Consider the following 12200-nt stretch of genomic DNA (forward strand, 5'->3'; position numbering starts at 1 on the left):
CCATGGTATGAACTAACCTGGAAGCTGATTTATTAATGTATTAATTCATGAGATTTTTGTTACCTATTGTTTAAGCCAATTTAATTCAGGTTTTTTTTTGTTTCTTGTAAGTAGAAACATCCTCCTAATTCACAGTTTGATGCAAACTAGTTAAAACAACAGAAGAGATAGATTCCAGAACAGATGAAAGGCCAGGCCCATTCACAGCTAGGATGTTGAATTAGAAATAGCCTATTGTATCCTACTGAAAATGGTATTTGGGGTGGAGCAAGACATGTCAAATCACAATACTTCCTCCTTATTTCTCTGTAATCTAGTTCAACCCTGCATTTACATTGAAGAGTTTGCTAAACGGTTATCACATGACCCTTGTCAGCTGATGGCTGAACAAAGCCTATTCAGACTAGAAGCCAATGAGTGCCATTTGAGCCCTGGTTTTGTATTGCCAAGGTGGCTGCTTCACTGCTCTCTGCTCAGAGGAAGGCCGCCTGCCAGTGGTCTACACTAACCAAACTAAACCACATTTAAGCACTGTATCAGTCTCAAGGTTTCTGAGGCAGTTAGAGGGTACATGCCTCAAAACCCTGGGGTGCCAACTCCAGTAAACCTGGGCAAATTTCTCACCTCGCTCTTTGACTCAGTTTTCCTTTAAACGAAAGAGTGGAGTGGATATACTTCTTAAGGCAACTTGAGCATGTTAGTGTGAATGAGTCATCATTGAATAGGAATTCTGATGTCAGCAAGTTCTCTCTAGAGCTCCTAAAGGTGTTTTGTTTCCTCTACAACTGCCCTCTAGTTTCCTGAATATAGATTAAGTACTCTAAATGAAGTTCCGGATGATAATCCTCCTGATGATAATGATTAACAATTCCTTGGAGTCAGTTAGTACTTTCTAGGAAAGAAAAACATTACTTGCATTTTATCCTATTTGTCTTCCTAGTGCTCAGAGAAGTCAAAGAAGAGATGTTCCTCACAATGTAAAGAAGAGTTTAGTAAACTTCAGAGATAAGAGCTGCATTCAGGTAAGCAATGTAAATTCTGGTTATAAAAACTGCACATCCGGGGAAACTCCAGGAGAACTGTTTTGTTGTTGTTGTTGTTGTTTGTTTGATTGTTTTTGTTTTTGTTTATCCTGGAGGGAGACAGGACACTGGTGGGGCATCCTTTAAGGTCAAGAGGCATTAGTTTGACCTTCAGGAAAATCAGCCTTTTTATACTTTCCTAGGGTAGCTTGGAGACGGAGTAGCAGTTAAGTGATCTATCACTATATTTTCTTACCTACTTTTGGAGATTAAACAGCCTCAGTTAAATATAGTCAGCTTTTTTATTTTTTTAAGATTTTTAATTTTTTTAAAGTAATCTCCACACCCAACATGGGCTTGAATTCATAACCCTGAGATCTAGAGTCACATGTTTCACCAATGAGCCAGCCAGGCACACCCCTATAGTCAAGTTTTATTATCATCTAACAAAAGCATCTGCATTTTTTTAGACTTGAAATAATGTTAAACAATTATTTGACATTTTTTACTTTTCTTACCGTCTTCAACTTGATTTTCTTCATCTTTGCATCATTGCCATAAGACAGGTAGAGCAAATGTTAATAGGCCCATTTTACAATGAGCAAATGGAGTCTCAGAAATATTGTGACAAGACCACAAATTTGAAGTGAGAAGAAATGTGAATCTTCTGTATTTGAGTTCATATCTCTCTCTAAAACATCATCTTTCTCTTCTCAATATAATTCTTTCAAACATTGTTTGAATGCTTTCTGTATATCAACTATGTGCTGGGCATTCAGTGTTGAACAAGAAAGATGTGGTCTCCGAGTAAGAAGGTTACAGAAAAGTTGAACACACAAACAAAAAGATGGGCAATTATTTACATTGTAATAGGTGAAAGCACACTGAGAAAGGCAGAGGCGCTTCTAATCCAGAGAAAGTGTTAGGTTAACTGGTCCATGGGCCTGGTCCTATGTGGCCAATCTAAGGCCCTAGAGATGAAGGACAAAATGATAAGCCCGAATGGTTAACTACTTGAATCTTTGTTGGTGAACAGATGAGGAAGGCAGGGAATTTTTTTACAAAAACATGCTTTTAACCCAGCTTTCCAGACTCAGCTCAGGCAAGGGAAAGTCTGGCAGAGATTCCTATGGGATACCCAGGGCCCCGTCAGGGCAGCACTCCTTAAACAGACAAAGGAAGAGGAGCCACATTGAGAATCCCACCAGGGGTGTTAGGAGCAGACACACCCAGTCATTGCATTACCATACTCAACAGCTGAATCAGGGAGCTAATTATGGCTTTCTACTTCTGGAGTCCACATTCCTGAGGATTTCATGCACACACACACGCGCACACACACACCACGCTGTACCATGGCAGCTCTTCTCCCCTTATTCTGCTTCCTTACTTCCACCCCCATTTTCAATGCACCCCACTTTATCTCTGAAGCATCCCTTGCACAGGGTGCTTCTGTTGTTTCATACTGTATCTTGGTTCCACCCCTTGCATACACACCAATGCATTGCCCGCATCCTTTGCCTAACTCAGTCATTATAAGAGAGCTACATGTCATGCTTTATATGCTACCTAGAATGCTTCTGACAGAGAACCGTAATATGTCAGTGCTGGATGCATCCCCTTAAAGAGTCTCACTCAAACTACCCACTTTGCAGATATAGAAACTGAGGCCTAGTCAGGGACATGGCTTATCCAAGAGCATTTAAGTAGTAGTGGTAGGGCCAAAATGAGGAACAGGTTTTCAGGATTAGTATTTTTCTCCTTCCATGGAATTCCACATCTAAAAACAGAAAAATGAGTTTGACTGAAATCAGAAGTCCACCTGATTATTTTTTTAAGATTTTATTTGTTTATTCATGAGAGACATACAGAGAGAGAGAGGCGGAGACATAAGCAGAAGGAGAAGCAAGCTCCCCATGAGGATCCTGATACGGGACTCAATCCCCAGATCCCAGGATCACGTCCTGAGCTAAAGGCAGATGCTCAACCGCTGAGCCACCCAGCATCCCATAATTCTTTATTCTACCTTCCAAGATTCTACTTTTTTTTTTTAAGTGCTAAGATGTTAGATTTATATTAATCCATTCTGCAAGTGTTTCTGAGAAATTCCCACCTGTGAGGCACCACATCTGTCTCTGGGGATGTAGAGTCCAGTGTCTGACTGTAGATAGCTCATAGTCTAGGGAAAGACAGACCTGCAGTCACAGTCACCATGCAAGCAAGCATACATATGAATGGGACAAGAGACGTGGAGCTCTAGAAAAAGGAATTGTCGTTTTGGCTGAGATGATCAAAGATGGTGTGAATAAGGAAAGCATTTTAGGTCTCAAATTTTGACAGGTAGAGAAAAGCCTTTCAAACTGAGGGACAAATATATGCAAAGGTGGAAAAGAAGAGGTGATCTTCAGAGAAGGCTGAACTGGCCTTTGGAGTTGATACAGAGAAGTTGTAATGTTCCTTGTAATAGCTACCATGTGTATGTACTTACCACATGCCAAGGATTCTTATTTAATCCTCATAGCAAACCTATAAAGTAGGGATTGCTTCATTTACAAGTAGTTATAGAATGACTATGATATACCAGCCAGGTTCTAGGTGCTGAGGGTACATCTGTGAACAGAACAGATCAAGTCCCTCCGCTATGAACAAAACCGAACAAGTCCTTGCTCTCAGGAAGTTTACATTCCAGGAATTGTTTCCCCATTTCATAAAGGGGAAAAATATATATAAACGACAATATCACCACCAAAAAAAAAACCAAACAAACAAAAAACAAAAACCCTGAGATATAAGGAGGTTATGGCCTTGGCTGAGGGTCACACAGATGATAATTAGCAGAGCCTGTCTCTGCTCTGGAAGTCTGTTGTGTTTCCTTCCAGGAAGCTTAGAATTGAGAGTTGAAGTTTTCAGAGTCCAGATCTGGAAATGGGAAAGATATTTTACAAGATTGAGAGCAACAGGATGGCTGTAACAACATGGTGTTGCTTCTGTTTGGGCTGTCTTCCCTCATTCCACTTTTTTTTTTTAATTTTTATTTATTTATGATAGTCACACACAGAGAGAGAGAGAGAGAGGGGCAGAGACATAGGCAGAGGGAGAAGCAGGCTCCACGCACCAGGAGCCCGACGTCGCACTCGATCCCGGGTCTCCAGGATCGCGCCCTGGGCCAAAGGCAGGCGCCAAACCACTGCGCCACCCAGGGATCCCTCATTCCACTTTTATTTTTTTTTTTAAATTATTTTTTTTTTTAATTTTTATTTATTTATGATAGTCACAGAAAGAGAGAGAGGCAGAGACACAGGCAGAGGGAGAAGCAGGCTCCATGCATCGGGAGCCCGATGCGGGATTCGATCCCGGGTCTCCAGGATCGCGCCCTGGACCAAAGGCAGGCACCAAACCGCTGCGCCACCCAGGGATCCCCCTCATTCCACTTTTAGTCAGAGATCAGCCACCTCAGTGTTCCCTCCTCCACTTGGCTGAGGCTGGCATTCCCTGGGTAGAGCCGTGCCTGGTTTTAGTGAATTAATTAACCTGGGTGAACCCAGGACCAGAGCCTCATGCCACACCCAGCACCCCATTTAACTGGCCTTTTGTCCTCCCAAAGCCTGTAAACTTGGTTTCCTTCCTAGCCCAACTGCTAGAAGTTAAAAATGAGGGTGGTGGAGAAAATGATAGCGTTAAAAAGGTACTGGGTGAGATTTATAGCTATAAACTTGGAACACGACTCAGCTTTCCTTTTTTTTATATATAAATTTATTTTTTATTGGTGTTCAATTTGCCAACATACAGCATAACACCCAGTGCTCATCCCATCAAGTGCCCCCGTCAGTGCCCGTCCCCCAGTCACCCCCACCCCCCGCCCTCCTCCCCTTCCCTCACCCCTAGTTCCTTTCCCAGAGTTAGGAGTCTCTCATGTTCTGTCTCCCTTTCTGATATTTCCCACTCATTCTTTCACCCGAAACCTAGTCCCCCGGAGGGAGCTGGAAAAGTTTGCCTTTGAAATGTCTTGGAACGCTTGGGTGGCTCAGCAGTTAAGCGTCTGCCTTCGGCTCAGGGCGTGATCCTGGAGACCCGGGGGTCGAGCCCCACATCGGGCTCCCTGCATGGAGCCTGCTTCTCCCTCTGCCTGTGTCTCTGCCTCGCTTTCTCCGTGTTTCTCATGAATAAATAAATAAAATCTCAAAAAAGAAAAAGAACAAGAAATGTCTTGGGAGTGGGGGTGCCAGTGTTCCGGGCCCCTGCCTTTAATCCCAGCACGTGAGGCAATGCCCATCACTAGGCTGCTGGTCCCGTCTTTCACCTGGAAATCCAGCCTTTCCCCGGGACCCAGGGGCTGCAGGGCTGGGGCTGGGGAAAGCAAACTGGTGAGTAAGAAGATGGGGCGGGGAGCAGGGGGGGGGATGAAGGAAGAGAAGGATCCAGGGGAAGAGGAGAAAGCCAAGGAATGAATCTAGGAAACGCGAAGGAGGAAGGACGGAGCGCGCGTTACCGAGGAGGCAGGGACAAGAGCAAGAAGGGAAGAGTCGCAGGAGGGGCAGGGCCGGCGGGTGGAGGGAGAGAGGCTCAGGGCCGCCCGAAGGGGTCTGCGGGCGGTGGCAGCGGAGAGCCGGGGCCCGCGGCCGCCGCCGACCCCAAGTGCGGGGCAGCCCCAGCTGTCAGCCGGGAACAAAGGCCGCCGAGCAGCAAGCGAGAGGCTGCGAGCCGCGCCCGGCCAATGAGCGGCGCCGGCGCTCGCCCCGCCCCGCCCCGCCCCGCGCCCCGCCCCGCCCCGCCCCGCCCCGCCCTCGGCTCCCGGACCCCGCGCGGAGGCCGGCGCGCCGGGAGCGGGCGGGCGAGCTGCGGGCGCGCGCGGAGGCCGAAACTTTCTCCCGCCGCCCGGTCCGCCGAGCCGGAGCCGCGAGCCCGCAGCCCTGCGGAGACGGCCGGGACCCCACTGCAGCCCCCCGACCCCCCCCCCAAAAAAAAACCATGCCCAAGCCAGCCGGAGGCGCAGGGGGCAGGTAAGGTGCGCTGCGCGCGGGGTCCTCCTCCGCCGCGCCCCGGGCGCTCGGGCTCGGGGGCGACCGCGCTCCCCGCCGCGTACCGGGCGTCCGGGCGTCCGTCGGTCTTTGTCTGTGTCGGCGTCCGTCCGGGTGTCTTTGTCTCTGCACGTAACTGTCAGGGTCTTTCTTTCCCCCCTGCGCCAGGGTGGGTGCTGCTGCTCGGGACCCAGCCTGGAGAAAGGGATGCTGCGCCCGTCCTTACGGCTTTGTCTCCGTCTCCTGCACCCTGGCTTCATCTGCTTCCAGCCCCGAATCTGATCTTGCTGGACACGAAGTGTTGGGTGACACTGATGTCTGAGATGAGCCAAAGGGGAAGTGTGCGTGAGCCCAGAGGGTCCCTGGCCCCAGACGGAGGGTGTGACAGCTGGGCTCTGGACACTGCACTTGGCCGTCCGAACTCTGGAGATGGGCCGTGGCCGTGCTCACGGGGTGGCAGGGACACTGGTGCAGTTAGAGCTTTGGGACGTCTCACTGAAGGAATGTGTCACGGGGGCTGAGTTGGATAGAGAGGGGCTCCATGAACGTGGAAAGTGGCCCCCTGGAGTTGTGGGTCAACAAGGATCAGTCGTAGACTTGCCATTCAGCCAGATTAACACACACACAGTCCCACACCTACACACACACCACGTTCACTTCTTTCTCTCACCGGCCAAAGGTAGCCAGCCCCCGACTCCCTCCCCACCCCTACACACACACACACACACACACACACACACACACACACAGTCTTCAACATGCTGAACTCCCGCTTTCAGAGCATAAAACTCAGCAGCAACAGGCATCGAAACACCACAGGCCAGGTGATCTTTCTCCTTCTTGCTCGAAATGGAAAGGAGTGAACTCTGGAGCAAATGAATGTTCTGCTTGCCCACAAGTATGTCAGGCCTAGGAAAGTGCTTGGGACTTGTTAGCTTCAGAGCCCTCGGTTCCCTAGGAACAAAAAGAGTGCTTAGGGATCTGAGCATCTAGATTTCCTGGATCGCCCCCCCCCCCCCTCCCATTCTATCCACACCCTCCTGCAACCATCAACCCTGGTCTTCCGTCTTAGGTGCTGGGCAGACTAGCATGGAGGGACTGAGTTCTAGAGAGCTCTTGGCAGGAGCTGTGCCAGATAAAGGATCTCCTGCTCTGCTGGAAGTACAGCCTAGTGGCAATCAGAGGAGCAGAGAAGTCTAGCCAGAGAGAGATGAGCTGTGTGTGTGCTTGGCAAGTCTTCCAGAACCAACGACCCTTGAGAAGACTCTGTGGGTAGGGACTAGACAGTGCTTGTAACCTGAGCTTCCTCTAAGTCCAAAAACAATTTTCTGTGGGTATACTGGGGAACATATAGGTGCTAAAGCATACACACACACACACACACACACACACACACGAAAATGGGTATTAGAGACAGCTTTTATAGGCAGGAAGGGTGTTTGTGTTCAAGGGTGAGAAGAGCAGAGTGTGTGGGTGGAAATCTGTGGGCAGGGGCATACACACTAATCAGGTCTGGCATTTACACCTTATATTTATCCAGTGCCTTTCTTCTGAGGTGCTTTCTCCACATCACAGACGTTATCTCATTTGTTATCTCCTTTATCCTCACAATGTAACTACCAGGTTGGCATGAAGCATGGTTCATTCTCTGTGTTCTACCAGTGAAGAACGGGGGCCGGGCTTTCCCTAAGGTCCACAGCTAATAGGAGCAAAGTTAAGTTTAGCAAGTGGAAGTTCAAGTACGAGGTCTCAGCTGAGCAGATGGGTGTGTGGACATTCACTCTTCATGAAGTGAGAAAAAAAAAAAACAGGTGGAGAAAAAGGATAGTCTTTCAGGAGTGTGTATGTGTAAGCGAGAAGGAGGATGGGACGTTCGAGATGGTTGTTACTTAACCATTTATGGCAGCCTCTGTGCACCTACCTCACAAAGTAAAACCTGCTTTAACAATTCAGCTTGTACATTTGTGTGTCTGTCGAGGAGCCTCCTGTCTTGCCATGTGCATCCCAGTAGATGTGTGTTGAGGTGGCTGCCGTCTAAAGTGTGCCGCTGTGCAGTGTGTTGTCAGGGAGAGCCAATGCTTTGGGAGTGCATGAGGGAAAGATCCGCCATGCAGTTTTGAGAAGCCACTTTTGTGCCTGTGTGGGCAAGGAGGTAGATGGGTTCCAACCATATAAAAATGGCTTCCTAATTCTAAAAAGTTATGTATATGCCTTTGCACTTATTCAACATTCACTTAATAAATATTCATTGGGTACCTACAAAATGCAAAGCTCTGGGCCAGGCATAGCCTCATTAAACTATGAAGATGCATAAGGTAATGAGGGCAAACCTGTGGTTGATCAGCTTATAGACTGGTGTCATGGGTAATACTTAGCAACACCTAATACTGTTCACTAAGTACACTATGTGCCCAGTACTTGTTATTCATTATCTCATTTAATTCTCAGCACAGGCCTGCGGGTGTGTATGATTATTAGATGAGGAGAGTTAAATAATGTAGTTAGGATAGAGGATGGAGGAGCAGGGGTTTGAACTCCACTCAGCTCAGCTCTGGCTCTTTCCATGTTCTTCTACTAACTTTGAAAAGAGAAATACACGTTTCCACTCTGTCAAATATTCTTACGCCGTCTCTCTACCTCCACCTAACAAGCTCCCACTTGCGCTTCTGGTCTTAACCATGAGAATCAACCCATCCAAGAAATCTTCCCCTCTTCTTTCCCTATGTCTGGGTTACATGCCTTTCTCTGAGTTCCTACCATCATTCCACACTATTCTGACATTTACCCACTGATCCTGAAGAGCCCAAATGGTTCTTAGAGGCAGAGATGATGTCATGAATGCCCAGCTCATAGTATACTATTTGGCTACTATGAGTAGGCCCTTAGTAAATGGTTGCTTAATAAAGCAATGGGAAGAAGAGATATCGGGGACTGTTGGCAAGGAACATTTTCCCAGCACAGATTCCTGCATGGCCTCTGGCTTTCCTGCCCCTGTTATTGGGTCATCTCTTTCAGGGCCTCTGCCTAGACAGGGTTCCTTCGTCTCAGTTTCTAACTCCAGTTTGGGAACACAAGGAAAACCTAGCTCCTACCCACCCTACCAACCTAGGCGCTCTATCTCGGGGTCAGTCAACCAATGGATATATACTAGTGGGAAGTGCTAGGTGTGATCTAGAATTAAGGTTTTAAAAATTGTGCAGTTGGAACCGCAGGAAGGCACTGGTTCCAAGGCAGTGATGAGGTGTTTCTAGGGGTTTGCTAACAAAAAAGTAGCCAGCTGTCTGGGGGATCTTTAGGCACTTTAAGTGGTAGTTCTTTGAGTTTCCTTTTGAATAGATCTTTATGCTGCTGCAGTCTGAAAATTGCTGATCTAAAATAGACACTTACGCTGTTGTTGGGAGTGTGAATTGCTACCATGTTTAGGGAGGCAATCTGGCCATGATTTCCCCAAGGTCACGTGGTTACAGTTTGGTGACTCCTGTCTCATGCCGTTTATACCACCCCATTATTTCTCATAGCAGGTTTGCCACGTGCCTTCTCAGGGGTTTGTGATTATTTTAGTTTCCCTAGAACTGTACATCACTATTTATTGAAGGTTTTCAAGGTGCCACGGAGGTGGGGGATTTTTTAAAAAAATGGTTCAATAATGGCTTGAGACTAAAATTTGTGATGGGAATTGAGAAGAGGAAGCAGCATACGTAAATCAATGACAAGTACATTGAAAATTGGATTGTACTAACTTTGAACACAGCAGCTGCTCAGCATGAGGGAGGTGAGCTCAAAGACACCAGGGAGGAAGTGGTCATGAACTAAACCTTGAAGTTAAACCTCAGGAAAGTATAAAAAGTAGACATAGCAGCAGCGAGGTCATAGTTCCAAGATGCAAGCTGAGACCTGAGGAAATGGAGCTTTTTCTTCCAAAGGGAACCCAGGTAGGAAATGTTTCCTCCTTCCATGTAGCTCAGCAAGGCACCCAGACCAGACAGAGCTGGGAAATGAAGGATGTGAAGTAACTCACCTCTAACAACTGCCTCCAGCAAAATGAGTGTGCAGATTGGCTCTGGATCCCCTTCTCCAAGGATTTAGAGAAGTGGGTGGAGATGTGTCAAAATCAGGCATGGTTGCGTTGGGCTTCGGGCTAGCTGCCGATTGGCAGTGCTGCCTCTGTATCTGCAGTCTCCATCCTGCTTCCTGCCAGACATCGACTTCCACCTGACAGTCTACCACCATCTCTAGGCTGCCTGTAATAATAATTTTAATAGCCTTTTTTATTTGTACAGGACTTTACACGTTAAAAAGGATATTATTATTGTTGCTGCTATTGTTGTTATTGTTAGGATCATTATCAACCCTGTGAGAAAGTATCTTCCACAATTTGGCATATGAGAAAACTGAAGGAACCTATTGGGGGTGAAGGGGTTCACCCCAGATTTTAAGTGGAATGCTGGGATTTGAACCCAGCTGTCCTGACTCCCAATTCATTGCTATTATCACCCAATTGGCAGGCCTCATTAATTAGCAAATAGAATATGAGCGTGTGTATGTGTTAGCTAAAAGCTAAAATTAATTGTTCTAATCAATCCAGTAGACTGGTGATTTTTCTTGCTAAGTGATAGGCCAAATTGGTGTCTAAATAGATGTGATATGGGTTTTGTCCAGTACCTGGAACAAAGGCAGTAAAAAGTTGCCCTATCCAGATCACCCATAGATTAGCTTCCATGTCAGTTAATCACTGTGGGAGAGGATAACTGCCTTCAGAATGACAGCCAGCAGACACACACACACACACACATGCACACCCGAATTCATTCATTCATCTCTTTCACTAAGGCATGCTCTCCTCTGATATCCACACTCGCAGTCATATCCCATAACGTGAATCCTTAGACATTCCCAGATGGCAGGACCTGGAAGATCCACACCCTATGCCTACTTGGGTTGGTCTTTCTGTGGCATGATCTAAAGTGTGCTTGGATTGCCCCCCTCCTCGATGGCACAGAACCTCAATTTCTGCCATGCCCAGAGCAGTCTTTTGAATTACCATTAGTTCTTCAGAGCTTCAGAAGCTCCCAGGCCACAGCATCTACTAGAAGAAGAGAGCCCAATCTAGGTAAGACTCTCAAGCTAAGGCATACCCAAGGACACAGGCCCTCAAAAGTGCCAAAGTAGAGCTGAGATCAGGGGTGAGGGTAGGCATTGCTTTGAAAATCAGTTGCTGTTTAGGGATGAACCCTGCCCTGTGCATGAATATAACTGCAATGCATAGACTGCCAGGTGGCTGAGGCAATCCCTGCCTGAGGCACCAGGGCAGGGCTGTACACTTGGCTCACTGGCCTGTTGGCTTTGGGGGCATCTTCACCCTCCTTGCTGTTGCAAAGCCATTTGCTGCTAAATCACCCTCCTCCTGGCACCCTGGACTGCTAAATTGGTCTCAACTTGCTGTACTTCCACCCACTACCTTAGTCATTATTCGCTGGCAGCATTCACAGAGTGGGTGTAAAGCAGCTGAACATTATATTCCTGCTGAAGAGAGAATTGAGTATAGGCATGCAAGGGAAGGAGGTAAGGGAAAGCTAAGGAGGCAGGGAAACAAAGCTTGGATCTGCCAGCACCTTTCCCTACTAACTCCAATAATTCTGGACAGTTGGGTGGTGGGCAATAGGTGAGTGTCCTGGCTCAATAGGAGGAGACACAGGATTCTAGGGTGAGAGAGGTACACTCACTACAGTGGGGCTGCACCTACCTGGGAGGAAGAAAGGACATCCTCTGTGAGGAGAGAAACACCCCCCCGCCCATCAGCTCCCTGTTGCTTAAATTCTGCAACATGTACTGTCATACCCATTGAGCATCTATTCCCATGTATTAGCATTTAGCTTCTCTATCCTTCCTCCCTGCCTAGATTATAAATCTCTTGAAAGGAAAGTGTGTCATGTTTCAGGTGACACAGGCTCTGGACACAGGGCTCAGCCCCAAAGTGCTGAAGGTAATGGTGATGAGGCCTATGGTGGCCCTTCCTTCTCAGCCATTTCAGATCTCCCTGTGCTGTCCAAGGGCCACAGGGTTTGGGAACCCAGGCAGGCAAGAAGAAAAGGAATAACAGGGGAACATTCGAGGCTGGGTCTATTATCTCAGTGAGGAAGCTTTAGGGAGGGAAGGGTTA

General features: G+C 47.4%; 1 protein-coding gene and 1 long non-coding RNA gene across 4 annotated transcripts in view; both read left to right on the plus strand.

Moving 5' to 3' along the window:
- Window positions 1-1022, plus strand: part of LOC112669789 (uncharacterized) — a 115461-nt gene extending 114439 nt beyond the window's left edge. The window contains exon 5 of the long non-coding RNA XR_007405877.1: window positions 941-1022. This is a non-coding gene — a long non-coding RNA (uncharacterized LOC112669789). The remainder of the gene's footprint in view (window positions 1-940) is intronic.
- A 4810-nt stretch (window positions 1023-5832) lies between these two features.
- LZTS1 (leucine zipper tumor suppressor 1) overlaps window positions 5833-12200 on the plus strand; it is a 51374-nt gene continuing 45006 nt past the window's right edge. For 2 of the 3 annotated variants that reach the window (XM_049101223.1, XM_025463198.3), the window contains exon 1: window positions 5833-6022. The gene's annotated coding sequence lies outside the window, so the exon portion shown is untranslated. Of the gene's footprint in view, window positions 6023-6208; window positions 6382-12200 lie in introns of all 3 variants that reach the window. The other variant, XM_049101224.1, reaches the window with a different exon arrangement.

The sequence above is a fragment of the Canis lupus genome, chromosome 25 (genome assembly GCF_003254725.2).
Source record: "Canis lupus dingo isolate Sandy chromosome 25, ASM325472v2, whole genome shotgun sequence".
Lineage (NCBI taxonomy): Eukaryota > Metazoa > Chordata > Mammalia > Carnivora > Canidae > Canis > Canis lupus.